Source organism: Melanerpes formicivorus, unplaced genomic scaffold (assembly GCF_026170545.1).
Source record: "Melanerpes formicivorus ecotype bairdi unplaced genomic scaffold, bMelFor1.0.p_v2 SCAF_12, whole genome shotgun sequence".
In the NCBI taxonomy this organism is placed as follows: domain Eukaryota; kingdom Metazoa; phylum Chordata; class Aves; order Piciformes; family Picidae; genus Melanerpes; species Melanerpes formicivorus.
This window is the reverse complement of record NW_027142364.1, coordinates 15,400,748-15,416,630: the sequence shown is the minus strand read 5'-3', so window position 1 is coordinate 15,416,630 and position 15,883 is coordinate 15,400,748. Positions and strand designations below refer to the sequence as shown.

At 41.0% G+C, this 15,883-nt stretch overlaps 1 long non-coding RNA gene across 1 annotated transcript in view; it reads right to left on the bottom strand.

The window, feature by feature from the left end:
- LOC137444707 (uncharacterized) overlaps positions 1-13,285 on the bottom strand; it is a 28,359-nt gene extending 15,074 nt beyond the window's left edge. Inside the window, exon 1 of the long non-coding RNA XR_010988219.1 lies at positions 13,105-13,285. This is a non-coding gene — a long non-coding RNA (uncharacterized lncRNA). The remainder of the gene's footprint in view (positions 1-13,104) is intronic.
- Between the last annotated feature and the right edge of the window lie 2,598 nt (positions 13,286-15,883).

The window sequence follows — 15,883 nt, the reverse complement described above, 5'->3', positions numbered from 1 at the left end:
CACAGGATGAAGGCTGCAATTGCGATAACAGTTCAATGTTACATTTGAATTGACAGTAACAGAGTACAGATGGAAAAGTAATTCTCCCACAAGCTGCCTGTGGTTAAGACAAAGAGCTGATGCATCAAGATCATGTGGATAAGCAGTGACTAACTGCCACACTTATCTTAATTCAGGAAGCCTCCCTGCTTAGAGGTTTAGGTTCTTTTAATCAGAGATCAGTGCTTGTAGTTGTCTTGTCAACTTGCAGTTTATACCATCTTTACGGTTTTGAATGGCTTCCAGTGTCCTGGAAATGTAGTCTGCCCACCTAGAACTGACTGAGCTGTGGCAAGCTTGTCACCCTGTCTCCAGCTACAAGCATTCAGTTCTTCTTTCAGCCACGCACTGTAGTCCTGAGTGCAATGGAACAAGGGTAAGGTGTGCAGCTCTTGAGAAGAAATAGGCTCATACCTATTGTTGCGTACCTTTTCTGTCAAAGGAGAAGGTACCCATTCTTGGCAATGGGATGCTGCATAGGTGCCCTGGAGGAGGAATAGTAGGAGGGACCTCTTAGGATCTTGCACCAAAGCTTCCCTTTTTTTTCAGTAGCTCTGCACCTCCTGGCCTACACTGCATTCACATGGAGACCCCAGTCAGTAGCTGACTCCTTTGTCAGAGGTCCCTAAAGACAGCAGCAGGGGATCCTGAGTCAGGTAAGAAAATCAATTTTTAAAATTACACTAAACAGAAGGAAGTGGAGGAGGATTTGGAGGAGGCATTTAAAAAAGCAAAGGATGTAACATCAAGGTGAGAGCAGTGGCCACAAGGATCTTACAATTTTATTTGACATGCAGGAGGAGCAGAGTTAAGGTGATGGGCGACAAGTAAAGTAAAAAGGCTGCATGACAAGTGACACTAAGCCACTATTGGCATACAGAAATCTCTGTTGTTCAAACAGGGACCTGCATTAAACAGAGGCTACTTTGACTGAAGGTGAACAGATCCCAGGCTGGACACATGAAAATAGTAGCCAGAACACGGACGTGGATTGCATGGACATTAAAGAACCTGAAATTAAACAGAGTAGTCACAGTTTTGCGGGGGGTGGGGACAGAGGGTGATGGTGTGGTGTGTAGTAAGAATAGGTGCAGAGAAGAGCATTAAGTATATGTTTGTTCAACAGGAATGGTTTATCCCTGCACACATCACACATAAAGAAGCAGAAAGATTAAAATATCATCATGAGCCACTTCAGCAACTTAAAGGAAACTCATGTACATAACTTCCAAAATCCTTTTGAAAAGCATTATAAAGAGGCAAAATCAAATACCATAGACCTGAGCCTCAACCACATTAGTGGATCAACAGCATTTTTGTGGTAAGTCTTTCAAATATAGTTTTACTTTTCTCTAAAGGATCCTTAGAAAGACTTTTAAAGTTAGCTCTGCTAGCTTTGCCTAAGCATACAGAGCAAAGAATTGATTGCATTCCTACAGAAATGCCCCTAATAACTCCTTAGCATGAGCTGTGGCATTTTTCCACTAATTGTGGAAATAACTAATAGGCTCCTTGAGCATGTGTTATTAATCTGTGTGCCAATTTTGAGAGGTTTCAGTTGTGAAAAACTACAAGGCAACATTTACTTCAGAGCACACACTCTGTGCTAGTAAAAAGAAACTGCCTGTTGTGAGCTGCCAAAATAAAAAGGAATTTTTATCACACGACTGTATTATCATTAAAGATACAAAATCCTGCATTGGCTCCCCAAAGAACAGGGGATTAACCTGAGCTCAGTTTGCCTTGCTAGAGTTCTCAGAAGGGTAGAAGAAACCATGGGAAATTGTGTTCCAATGATCACAGCTCTCCAAGGGAGGGATATTAACCCAAGTAGATTTGGATTGTAGCTAAATATTTCATCCATTTCAGTGACAAGAAAAGAAGAAATAACTACAATTATCCTTCTCTACCAAGTCACTCCATGGCAAACACATTCTACTCTACCTCATTTATTTTTTTCTCCTAAAAATGCAAGTTCCACCACATCAAAACAAAATGAAGCAGAGAAACTTGAACAAAATTACAAATCCCAGATGGAGATGCAATCAAGAGCTTCTGAAAACCACTGATGTATGTCACACCTTTATTCTTCAGGCCTGCTCTCAGTTCTTGATTCCCAACTTTCTCATCGTGGGGTTTTCTTATCATGAGTAAGTCTAACATTTCGAAAATGTTAGCACTCAGCTGGAACAAAACACAAAGATCTTTCCCATTCTTCACAGACATCATGAAGTCCTCTTCTACATGTAGCTAGACAGCTAGGACATCCAGTAAGGGTGTGACATTGTAGCTTTAGGTTCCTACTTTTATCCACTTGCCCACATTCCAGCTTCCCTCCAGAACAAGGGGACACAGTCTCAAGCTGCGCCAGGGGAGGTTCAGACTCGAGGTGAGGAGGAAGTTCTTCACTGAGCGAGTCATTCGGCATTGGAACCGGTTGCCCAGGGAGGTGGTTGAGTCATCGACCCTGGAGGCGTTCAAGGGGAGATTGGACGTGGCACTTGGTGCCATGGTCTAGTCATGGGGTCTGTGTTGATAGGTTGGACTCGATGATCCTCGAGGTCCTTTCCAACCTAAGTGATACTGTGATACTGTGATACTGTGATTGTCAGGATAACAATTATGTTGAGGTGCCCAACTTCCAAATTTTCCTATTGAGACACTTCCTTTATAAATAAAAGTCCGGAACCTTAACCTAGATACTGCTGTCTGTGAAAGATTAATGACTTAAAAATGGAGTAGTGAGGTGGTGAAAATTTTGCCTAAGCTTATATCTTCCCAGCACAAGTCCAGTTTCACTATATCAGCATTTTCCAACTAAAAAAAAAGTTATCGGCATATTTATGTACAGATTTCATTGTTACATTACCCTCACTCATCTCTGCATTCTGCTGGAGCTGAACCACATCCAGAATCAGCACAAGGATAGCTGGTGTTGGCATGAAAATTATTTGAAAAGAAAAGAAAAAAAAAATATATCTTACTGTATTTATAACCCCTCCAGAGGTTCTATGCCAACAGCAACTCAGCTAGAACCCCAGGAAACCCAGCTATTTTTCCATCTGGGAAAATACCTTTTCATAGTGAAGATGATCTTCATACAGTTTTATTGCAGAAGTTCTGTAAATAAATAAATCCATTTTTGAAATGCCAAGGGTATCCTGGAGTGCATTAAGAAGAGTGTGACCAGCCGGTCAAGGGAAGTTCTGCTCCTCCTCTACTCTGCCCTAGTGAGGCCATATCTGGAGTGCTGTGTCCAGTTCTGAGCTCCACAGTTCAAGAGAGATAAGAAACTACTAAAGACAGTCAAGTAGAAGCTACAAAGATGATGAGGGGACTAGAGAACCTCTCTTAGAAGGACAGACTGAGAGCCATGGGTGTGTTTAGCCTGTAGAAGACATGACTAAGGGGATCTTGTCAATATCTAAACGACAGGGTGTTAGGAGGAAAGGGCCAATCTCCAGTCATGCTCAGTGCGAGGACAAGGAGCAATGGGCACAAACTAGAATACAGAACATTCCTTCTGAGCGTGACAAAGTTGCTGTGAGGGTGCTGGAGCGCTGAACCAGGCAGCCCAGGGAGTTTATGGATTCTCCTTTTCTGGAGAGATTTCAACCCCACCTGGACATTGTGATCCTGTGCAAACTGCTCTGAGTGACCCTGCTTCAGCAGGGGGTTAGACTGGGTGATCTCCAGAAGTCCCTGCCAAACCCCACCATTCTGTGATTCTATGAAATAAAAACAAACAAAAAACCCCAAAACCCACTGTGGGGGTGAATGGGTACCTACACTGCTGGGTGATAGATGTTCAGGTACCATATTTCTTCATCTGCCCTCCTCGTGTGCAGTTGCATAATGAGCGTTAATGGGCCAGCTTTAAACACCATGGAGTACACTTGCTGTGTAATGTGCAAAGCTTTGACTGGACAATTTCCCATTAACACTAATGTGCTCTGCGTGGTTAAATCCCTAAACACCACGTGGAAAATTGAGCTTCCAAAGTGCCCATTATGTTTGGGTGTTGGATTTTTGCTTTAAACAGTTGTTAGTCTAGTTAACATTCATCGCTCTCGCACAAGTCAGAACTTTCTCAGTTTATACAGCTAATCACAGGACATTTTTGCAACACATTCACAACTAGTTTGTTGGTTTTTTTTTACAGGAATCTTTAGAGCTGACACTGATTAATGTCTTCACACCGCCTCATCTAAGGTGCTACTAATAAATGCCAAAAGCTTCAGATAAATCTATGATCTAACTACAAGTTTTGCTCAAGAAGGCAATGTTGTTTTTTCACAAGCACAACAGGTACTATGGTTAACACAAATTTTGTCACAATTTGTGTTCCATTAAAGATAAAGAGAAAGTGAGTGTATGCTTTTTTGTTTGATTCATTAATGGTGGTGGCTTTTGTTTGTTTCTTTGTTGTTTTTTTTTTTTCTCTTTTTAATTGGGCATGTAATGCATTCATAAGAAAAAAAATCAAATCAAAGAATCAAAGAATATTAGGGGTTAGAAGGGATCTGTGGAGATCATCTAGTCCAATGCCCCCTCTTAAAGGAAGGTCACCCAGAATGGGTTGTCCAGGAATAAAACATCCAGGTGGTTTTGCAATCTCTCCAGAGAAGGAGACTCCACAGCCTCTCTGAGCTGTCTGTTTCTGTACTCCAGCACCCTCACAGAAAGAATGTTTTCAGATGGAATGTCTTGGGTTCCATTTTGTGCCTGTTGTGCCTTGTCCCGTCATGGGACACGACTGAAAGTGCCTGGCCCCATCACAGAATGGCAGTGCTGATACAGCTTTTTAATCAATCAGCTACCTCAAGGACTTTCACACTCCAGATATGAAGGTACATGAAACCAGACAAAATACAGGAGAAAAACCTGATTCAGTAGGTAAGATTATGATCATCAGCAAGCTCTGAGTGACAACAATGGAAGCATTTAAAAGTAAAATATGAGAACAGGTTGGTCTCCACCTTTCCTATGATACTATCTAAGCACATGCCTAGTTTGTAAATCATGGGATGTTAAATGAAATGTAGTATAACCTGTGCATGAGTGGGATAATCTAATTTTATTGGGGAAAGGCATGTCGTATTGAATCAGTCCTTCTGCTAATTACATTCATTAAGGAAACCAAAGAAGAGTTACCTGAGTGTATGATGCTGAGATGAACAATAGAAAATCTTGATTTTCAGACAGTAAACTGATATGAAATGTCATCTACACACAGCGATCTCTGTGGCTGAGATCTTTAAGTGGACATGAACAAATGGATTTTGCTACATTGACAACAATTTGCTTGGTATTTTTCAGTAGCTTTTATAAGTGGGGGCTTGCCATTACAGACCAGCATTTAATTCCTCAAAAAGCCCCATTTCTTCTTACGAGACAATAAAGTACTTCCTCCTGCAACAGCAGGCAAGCACTGAAGGCATCCTTAAATCCACACCTAATATGCTAAAGATACTTAATCTTTAAACTATGTAGAATGCCACTTCCTCCCTGGTACCAGGATGTTGTAAAATGTCTAATTAGTCCTTATAATAGTGCTGACAACTCCACAGCACATAAAAGAGGACTTCTACTCTACAAAAGACAACTCTGGTTGTCCTGATTTTTACCTTTAATTAGACTGCAAGACTTCATGAGATGAATAATCCATTAATTTGGTTGTTAACCAACATATGAGGTACTAACTTAGGGTTCAAGGTAGATTTGTGAGGCTTTTTAAACACAATATTGGAATATTTATAATTGATTGTTAATACACACTGTCTCATGGATTATTTAACTCTCTAATGAGGTACAAAGAAATACTAAAGCAAATATTTTAAATGTCAGGTAAATGACCCAGTTTGAAGCAAAAAAAGAGGACTTTCTTTGTGATTTTCTTGCAATAGTACCAATAACTGCTTAGATTTGGAAATTACTTTATGATGTTCAGGTTTTATATTGGTGTAATAATTGTGCACAGTAGGGTCCTGCACCTAGCTCTGAAATTCATTTCTAAAATGACAGAGGATGCGTGATGAAACATACAGAAGAGTCCAGTGCCCCAAAGAAAATGTATAATAATTGTGAGAGTAGAAGTGTTTCTGTGGCAACATGAACCTCAATAAGTCAAAATTTGCAAGACTAGTAAGCTAAAGCCCAATGACAGGTAAACACCTTTCTGAATAAGAGGAACAGTGAAAATGATAGTCACAGAAATGTCTAATGATATCACAGGAACTGAGCAATACATATCTAAGCACTTCATAAAAATAACCATCCAATTCACAATGTGCAGCACAAACCCTGAACTAAGGGGAAATCTGTATTGTCATACGTAAGGAACTTAGCATGATGTTTGACGTGAGCATTTGTTTTCATTGTCATCCACTCCAAGCAGGACAAAGGAGCAAGGCAGCCTGACAGGTCCTTTGGTTTTTGTATCAGCACATCGGGAGGTGGCAAGGAGTTGTCAGCTGCCCTCCTCTGATTCTCTTTCCAAATAGGAGCTTCAAGTTCTTTATACATCCCACTGTAATGAACACTAGAAGACACATAAGGCAGAAAAGTGGTAGAGTCCCCATTGATGGGCACTTAGGATTCATCCAGACAGCATGCTGGGCCATCTTATCTTGACCACATTTTTTTCTGAGATAGGTTGGATCAGACGATACTTGAGGTCACTTCCAACATGGTATTCTATGATAGCAAAGCTTCTAGTGAGGCTATACACTACAAGAGATAAATAACAAATATATAGGGTCTATCAAAAGGTTCCCATCTCTACTGATCTAGGAGGACCAGCTGTAGTAGGGTGGTTGGGTGAGGTGATCCCTGGGGGTCCCTTATTATACCCACCACTCTGGGATTCTATAAAGCTGCCTGAAGACACAAATTCAGACACAGAAGTAAGATGACCTGCATGTTTTGTAAAAAGTGGAGATGTTTGGGAAACAGAATGTCTGCCCTGTGAGAAAAACAGCAGACAACAACTTAGAAAAATTACAGTGGATCTACAGAACTAATTATTACAGAAATAATTTTTCTTGCCTTATTTGGAAATGCCAGCCTAGCAGTGAAAATAAAATATCATGGGCCTCAGCCCCAAAAGCTAACCATGTCCTGGGCTGCACCAAAAGATGGGTGGCCAGCAGGTCAAGGGAGATGATTCTGACAGCTCTTGTGAGATCCCACCTGGAGTACTGCTTCCAGCTCTGGAGGCCCCAGCACAAGAAGGACATGGGTCTGTTGTAGAAGGTCCAGAGGAAGGCCATGAAGATGATCAGGGAGCTGGAGTGCCTTTCCTACTAGGAGATGCTGAGTTGGGTCTGTTAGCATGGAGAAAAAAAGAGTCCAGGCAGACCTTATAGTGGCTTGCCAGTACTTGAAGAGGGCCTACAAGTAAGCTGGAGGGGGACTGCAGTGATAGGACAAGGGACAATGATTTTAAACTACAGCAGGGTAGATTTAGATTAGACATTAGGAAAAAGTTTTGAGGATGGTGTCCCTGTCCATGGCAAGGGGGTTGAAACTAGATGATCTTTAAGGTTTCCTTCAATTCAAACCATTCTATGATACAACCAGGGTATGACATCTATGCAGAGTTTTGAGTTCTACAGAGCACTGTCCACTCTTTCTATCTCTAAAAAGCAATTCCTGCCAAGTGTGTGTGGAACTGCACTACAATGTTAACAGATGGAATAAATACACAAGATGGTGCATGGCAGGGAATCCTGCCCATCTCCACCTCAGTCACAGCCATCGCCCCTTGTGTATTCATTTGTATCTTGACCTGCAGAGATTTGAAAGTTTAGCTTAGAATCAGAGAAGTACTCTGGTCCTCCACCACTGATACAGGCAGAGCTGTTCATTATGAGCTCTATCCAATGAGAGACCGAGAACCCACTCCAAATTAGAAGGTTATTAAAAACTGAATGCACCCAGCCTTACACTTCAGTGTACTGCCTGGGTAACATCTCCCTTACAAGTGTTGTCCCAGAAGTCAAGAAAAAAATTGGGGTTTTTAATAATTGAAAACCACAGCTATCCAGTCTATAAGACCTAATTAATAATTGAGAAAGCTAATAATGATCACCTATTCATTTCAAGAGAGTGCTGGAGCAGAGACAGCAGAAGATTAAATATAAATAAATTCAAATATAAAAACCACAATACAAAGTATGATGACTGTATTTGTGGCTAACACCAGAATCCCAGTATGAATCACTGAAAGAGATACTCCTCCCACACTGGAAAAGGCTGCCTAGGGAGGTGGTGGTGGAGCCTCCTTCTCAAGGGAGATTCAAAACTCACCTGAACAGAGAAGGCTGCTCTAGGTAAACCTGTTTTATCAGGGGGGTTGAATTAGATGATCCCCAGAGGCCCCTCCCAACGCCCACCATGCTGAGATCTTGTGATTCTGTGATCATATTCAACAAGGAGGAACACGTAAACTTTTCCATCCCGTATTACACGATACACATTAATGCTAATCTATGCTTTGGTTACAACTGGAGATACTTCCACAGCAGTGGTAAGCCAGGTTTCAAAGAGTGCCTAACTAGTGGGCTCAAAGAAGGAAACTTAAAATAATAAAAGCCCTCTTCAAACACAAACACAAAGAAAATGACAAGAACAGGAGTGCTTTCTTTGGACATAAGAAGATTTGGCAAGGCCTGAAAAAAAAGTACAGGAAAGTAAACAAGTATATAGAAAAGAATTGTTGGAAATGGCTGCATTGCTTATATCATAGAATAGTGTTAGGTAAAAATAAAAAAGTGACCAACATGTCTACAAAGTTGCTGTCTGGTTTTTTAATGCCACATCATGCCACATCATTATGCCACATCACCTGGGGGTGCTGATCGACAGCTGCCTGAATATGAGCCAGCAGTGTGCCCAGGTGGCCAAGAAGGCCAATGGCATCCTGGCCTGCATTAGGAATAGTGTGGCCAGCAGGAGCAGGGAAGTCATTGTGCCCCTGTACTCTGCATTGGTTAGGCTGCGCCTTGAGTACTGGGTCCAGTTCTGGGCCCCTCAGTTTAAGAAGGACATTGAAACACTTGAACGTGTCCAGAGAAGGGCAACAAGGCTGGGGAGAGGCCTTGAACACAGACCCTATGAGGAGAGGCTGAGGGAGCTGGGATTGTTTAGCCTGGAGAAGAGGAGGCTCAGGGGTGACCTCATTGCCCTCTACAACTACCTGAAAGGTGGTTGTAACCAGGAAGGGGTTGGTCTCTTCTCCCAGGCAACCAGCACCAGAACAAGAGGACACAGTCTCAAGATGCACCAGGGGAAGTTTAGGCTGGAGGTGAGGAGAAAGTTCTTCACCGAGCAAGTCATTAGTCATTGGAATGTGCTGCCCAGGGAGGTGGAGTCACCATCCCTGGAGGTGTTCAAGAGGGGATTGGACGTGGCACTTGGTGCCATGGTCTCGTCATGAGGTCTGTGGTGACAGGTTGGACTCAATGATCCTCAAGGTCTCTTCCAACCTCGGTGATACTGTGATCATGTTACAATCACTGAAACCTGAAGACTGAACTTGCATTCCCAAAAAGAGTTCACAAAGGATCACAAGATATGTGGAGCAATAGCTAATGACAGTTCACATTTAAGAAGTGAGAATATAAGTTCTCCAGCCACTGAATGAGATTTACATGAAATCAATCTATTAATAACCAAGTGAGTCTCCTGTACGATTGGGCATTTGCTTTAAGACCTATGAAGAAAATTTTAAAGTGAGATATTAATAATTCCTCAGCTGGGAGTAGTGGATGAGATTTTGGAAATTGCTTCATGAGACAGACCAGCTAAAGATGCTCCCAGAGAGACAAGCAAAAATTATTATTGGTCTTAAAAGCACTACCTATAAATAAAAGAATTGAGATTGTTTAAACTGCATAAGAGAAACCCAGAGGACATAACCATATTCTTCAAAATATAAGTTATTGTAAAGGGGACCCCACTTATCTGTGGCAGAAAGGATGAGCTCAAATAGGCTTGAAGCGCTGCAAGAAATAAGAAAAACTGTGGCTGTAGAAAAAATTAAATGCTGGAATAAATTTCCAAGGCAGTTGCAATGTTTCTTTCATCAAAAGTCTTGAAAATGTCTTGGGAAGTATTTTCAAGAGATGAGATAGCTGGAGTTATCTTAGGACCATCTTGAAACTCCTATTTCTCCGATTTTATGTATTCTCAATCCAAACAATACATATTGTGCTTTGTTTTAGAAGTGTCAGTATTCTAGAATCCTAGAATACCCTTACCCCTAGGCTGTATCCATGCTACTAACCCATCTATTAACTCCTGAGGCAAATAGCTAGTACCCTCTCTACTTCTGCCACTTCAATTTACAATGCTGATTATCTCTGAGTGATGCAAATTCTTATTTCAAACAGTTTTCAGACTAGACAGAACAGAGGAATAAGCCTATCTAGTTTTTCCCCCTAAAGTTGCCTTTTCCACAGAGATGTGGTCTTAAATTGGCTTTACTTTTAAATAAAGGTAGATTGTTAACAGATGTTCCAGAGGAAAAACATCAAACAGACGATAACCCTCTCCTTCTGTCTGGCTCACAGCCCCAGTAATGCCAGATTGGAAACCAGAGCTTTGGCCAAGTCAATCTACAATGGGGCAAAACGAATAGGGCAGGTGGTGGAGCATTCCAGCCCAGACCCAGCTCTGCTCTGAACTAAATGTCTGCAAGTGTATTTAGAAAAATGAGTTCTGTCTCATACCAATTCACCTGAAACAAAAGTACTGACAATTTAAAAGTTTTTCCAAAAGTGAGCCAATTTAAAATGAGAATCACACTTCATCTCCCTTGTCTAGCTAGAGGCATGCAGAATCCAGAAGCCAGCCTGCCTTTACACTTCTCCTTCTTCTTAGATGTACAGTTCAGAGTGTGGCCCCAAACAGTTTCAAACCATAACCATTTTGTTTACCAAAAGCAGTAAGTAAAGCAAATCTCATGAGCCTTTATAATGACCTCTGAATCATTTAAATAGCCACAACACCCAGAATACAGGTTTAGCTCAATAAAGATATACAAAATGCAAGCTCTGTTTTTCTCATTCACAACCTTTTAGATGTGGATGAACCAGTTTGTGTCATCAGTGAAAGGCTAGAGGCATTGTTTGTTACTCTAATACCCTGACAGTATTCCCTGAGAGACTGGCCTTTTTCACTCTTTTCTTCTTCCTTGAAAACTGGAGTCTCATTTCTTGTAAGGCAGATCAAGAGGGCAAAATTGTTGAGCTCCCAGATGCCACAGCTCATCATCATACAGTTCTCTGTGGAGACTTAAGGTTAGTTATCATAGCCAAAAAGAAACAAGGAGGCATTTCTCTCAGAGCAAAGGGACAATCCAAAAACAAACTGGTTTCTGCTCATCTTTAGTTTCTATGTGGTCTCACATCTTATTGAGCCTGCCATCCAGAGGACACAGCTTTCTAACAGTTTAACACAAAGTACTGACAGTACATTAAGGAAATATACATGTTTGTTTGATTGTGTTGCTGGCAGTTTTTTCAGCTTGCTTTGGATTTGTATCTAGGCAATGATGTTTACTACTTCATCTAGGGATTTTATTCTTACCAGCTAAACAAAAAGACAACTGAAGTATTTCAATCCCTTTTTATGGTCAGGGACCATATCCACTGTTTTTAAAGATGTTTAAAAGAAAGATTCATAATCATGGAATCATAGAACATTCTGGGTTTGAAGGGACCTTTAAAGGCCATGTAGTCCAACCCTCCTGCAGAGCACAAGTGCCTTCTTCAACTAAAACAAGTTGCTCAGGATCCCATTCAACATGACCTGAATATTTCCAGGGATGGGACATTTACCATCTCTCTGGGCTTCATGCTCCAGTGTTTCACTACCTGCACTGTAAAAAATGTCTTTCTTCCATCTAACTTAAATATCTCCTCTTTTAGTTTAAAAAAAAGAATCACCTCTTGTCCTGTCACTGCAGGCTTTGCTAAAAAGTCTCTCTCCATCTTATAGGTCCCCTTTAAGTACTGGAAGGCTGCAATAAGGTCTCCAGAAGAAAGGGGACAAAAAGGCCAGAATTAATTACAGATGTCTCTGCTGACAGACAAGAAGCTGGGACACGCCACTCCTGAGGCAGTTGAGCCCTGGAGCAGACTGGAAGCCCCAGGAGTGACTCAAAGAAATTCCATGCTAAACAATAAGCCATAAGGTACAACATACTCAGAACCAGTATATTTCTAACCTTTGTCCCATGTTAGGTTCTGAAAATCTGGAAAGAAAATACATTCTGCCCATACCACAGAGTCCACTTTTGGTGTCAAGATAAACATTTTTAATGATTTTTTTTTAAAGCCAGTGTCCTAGACAACAAAGATGGGAGCCATTAGAGCTTTCAACTAGATTCGAAGGGGGAGGGGGTCATTAATTTCACGCTTGCTTGTGACAAACATCAGGGCAGCTCACCAGAGGCAGAGGGATGCAGTGCTAGCAAGGGCTCTCTCCTTGTTGCCCTGAAGCAAGACAAGGACGAAGCATTGGGACACCCCAAGGGAATCAAGGGGGATTCACTTAAGAGGTGCATGGCCAGCCCAGCTGAAGTGCCTCTATGCGATTGCACACAGCTTGGGCAACAAACAAGATGAATTAAGGGCCACTGCACTGTTAGGATGCTATGACATAGTGACTTTTTACTGAAACTTGGGGGGATGAAACCAGAATAAGGAAACTGGACTGCAAGAAAGAAAGGAAAACATGGGCAAACAGGAGGACAAAGAAAGGTGAAGATATTTTCCATGCTGATATAAAAATGAGGGCAGAAGTGCTATTTTTGTTTATGGAGGCTACAGCTCTCCTCTGAGCTCATTAATGATTCATTGCCTATCACAGGATTAAGAACAAGGAATGGGTACATCAGCAAGCCTGAGCAGCTAGCCAGATTTTGACTCAACCAGACAGCGTCTGCAACAGCCTCCTCTCTCTGAAAACTCTGTTCTTCTCTCAGAAGAAAAATCCACAACTACTTTCTTCTGCAATACTGACTTCCAGTTGTAAATATTGAAGTACCAGATCCCTCACCTGACTCCAGCTAGCAGCCTTGACTGCAGCAAGCCTGTGCTCTGAGGGCCAAAAGAAAGGTGTTTGAGGCAGGTCTTGGTTACTGGAGACAGGTTGTAATATTCTCCCACCCACAGAGCTGGTGACAATAGAGGTAGAAACACAAATAAGTATTCATTGTTGAAAGTTCTTTAGTTTAAAGAGTACTCAGACAGGCCTATGTTCATAATTTAAACGCTTCAAATTAGAGGTATACGCTTCACTAATGCTCCCACTAGCGCCAAGAGGACATTTGTCAAAGGCTTCAGCAGGAAGCAAAATTATCCCTTAATGATTTTACTGTTACAAGACATATCTATCTTGCTATTGTAAATCACAGCCCACAGTCAAATCAACAGAATGTTTCAAAATCAAGGTGCAGGGACTCAGGAAGCCTTGGAAATCACCGCTTTTGTATGGCGGAAATAAAATGCCCTTCTCCGGTTTCAGTTTCTGCTGATGCGAGGCAGGCTGGATTGCAGTGCATTCTGCTAAATCAATCACACTGCAAAATACATTAACACCACTCACTCCCCAAATGCCATTTCTCATGTAATTTTAGGATGATGATGACACAAAGCAATCAAAGCAACACCATTGACATGTATAGCTAATGCTCTAGCTTCATCTCATCACGTAGTACTTCAGAGTTATAGCCCAAATGGTACTCACACATTCCACTGTGGTTTCCCTTTTACACAACACCTGCAACAGTACCTTCTCTGTTTAAATATATAATATATATATGAAATACTTAGCTTCTAATTACTAGTTTAGTTTGTGACTCTGTTGTCCCACGTGCTTTTATGACAATTGCAAAAACCAAAGGAAGCATGTTTTGTTGTTCCAGTAAAAGTGGCAAGGTATGATGTTTGGCAGACTCCTCCTTCAGAAAAGAGAGGTATTTCTCAGAAAAGCTTTCAGTCTAGTCTGGAAAAAAAGAAAGCAGAAGTTGATACTCAAGATGTCATATCTCCAGGAACTGGACCACATCCCAGCTGAGTTCTGAAAGAGAAATATGAGTATATTAAATCTAAATATATTTCATGGGCTTCCTCCAACTTGCTGAAAAGCAAGATGCCCATAGATTATTATTGAATAGGGTTATCCCTATCATTATCCTAGGCTAATGATTCATCCTGTGCCTGGTCTGATAACCAATTACTTGGTGCTATACAGCTACCTGCCAATCCCCTTACTATACTTGGTTAGATGCTTGTCATACATTTGATTGCAATATGGCCAGAATGACTGAGAGCTATATCATAAAAGAAAGAGTTGATATACTCAATATCTGGGGCTGTATGTCTGTAAATGCAGTAAAACACTTACAAATTAAAACAAACCAAAAAAAAAAAGGTAAACTTACATGAGCAAATGGAAAATTTAATTAAAAACATAGGGTGAAGATGGATTCTGCACATTTTTCAGGATCAAGTGACCTGGAAAAAGAGTAAGAGAAAGCCTTAAGTGGATAAAAGGTGTTTACAGTACATTTCAAATAATAAATTTAAGTAATTAAAATTGGAAAGGAAACTTCAAAAATATATTTAACAAGAAGCTCTAGAAATTATATGCCAAATGATATTTGACACTATTTGACACTCAAAGACACATAATTTTCCCCTCTTTAGTATGTATTTCTTCCCCTTCTACAGTCACGTAGCTGCTACAGAAATTCAGACATGATCACTGTTTTTTTCTACTTTTGGTTACTAGTATTTGCAGGGCAGTGGATCCAGACACCTCTGGTACTGATCCAGAGAGAAAATATTCCAAAATCTTTACAGAAGAATAGAATAGAATAGAATAGAATAGAATAGAATAGAATAGAATAGAATAGAATAGAATAGAATAGAATAGAATAGAATAGAATAGAATAGAATAGACCAGACGAGGTTGGAAAAGACCTTCAGGATCACTGTGTCCAACCCATCATCCAACACCACTTAATCAACTAAACCATGCAACCAAGCACCTTATCAAGTCTCCTCCTAAACACCTCCAATGGTGACTTCCAATGGGCAATCACTCTCTCTGTGCAGAATTTCTTCCTAAATTTACAAAATGGTTTGGATTCAAAGGGTCCTTTAAATGTCATCTAGTCCAAACTCCCTGCAGCATCTTCTACTAGATCAGGTTGCTCAGAGCCCACTTCAAACCTGATCTGGAATGTTTCCAGGAATGGAGCATTAGCCACATCTCTGGGAAACCTGGGCCAGTGTTTCATCAACTTTGCTATAAAAAAATCTTTTCCTTTTATCTATTCTGAAGCTCCCTTCTTTTAGTTTAAAACCACCACCCCTTGTCCTGTGAGAATTCGCCCTGCTAAAAAAGTCTGTCCCCATCTGTCCTGAAAGCTCCTTTAAGAACTGAAAGGCTGAAATAAGGTCTCCCTGGAACCTTCTCTTCTCCAGGCTTTATACCGCAGATCAGACCCTCTTTTCAGATGAAAATGGCAGGCAAGTGAGAATGGCTATACACAACTGAAGCTAGATGACTATTTTGTAAAGGCTAAAGTTTCATAGTCTTTGCCCTCCCCATTTTGCCTGACTCTCAAACAGCTATATAATCATGCCAGGAAACACTTCCTTGTCCACATAACCCTGTCTTTGGACTGTCATCCTGTTTCCACAGGAGAAGGTATTCATGCATCCATCCTCATACCATTCTACAATTACTTGGAATGGTTACCACACCATTTCAAGAACCGCTGAATTTTCCCTGAACTTTTGAACATTGCTTATCCCAAACTGTAAGA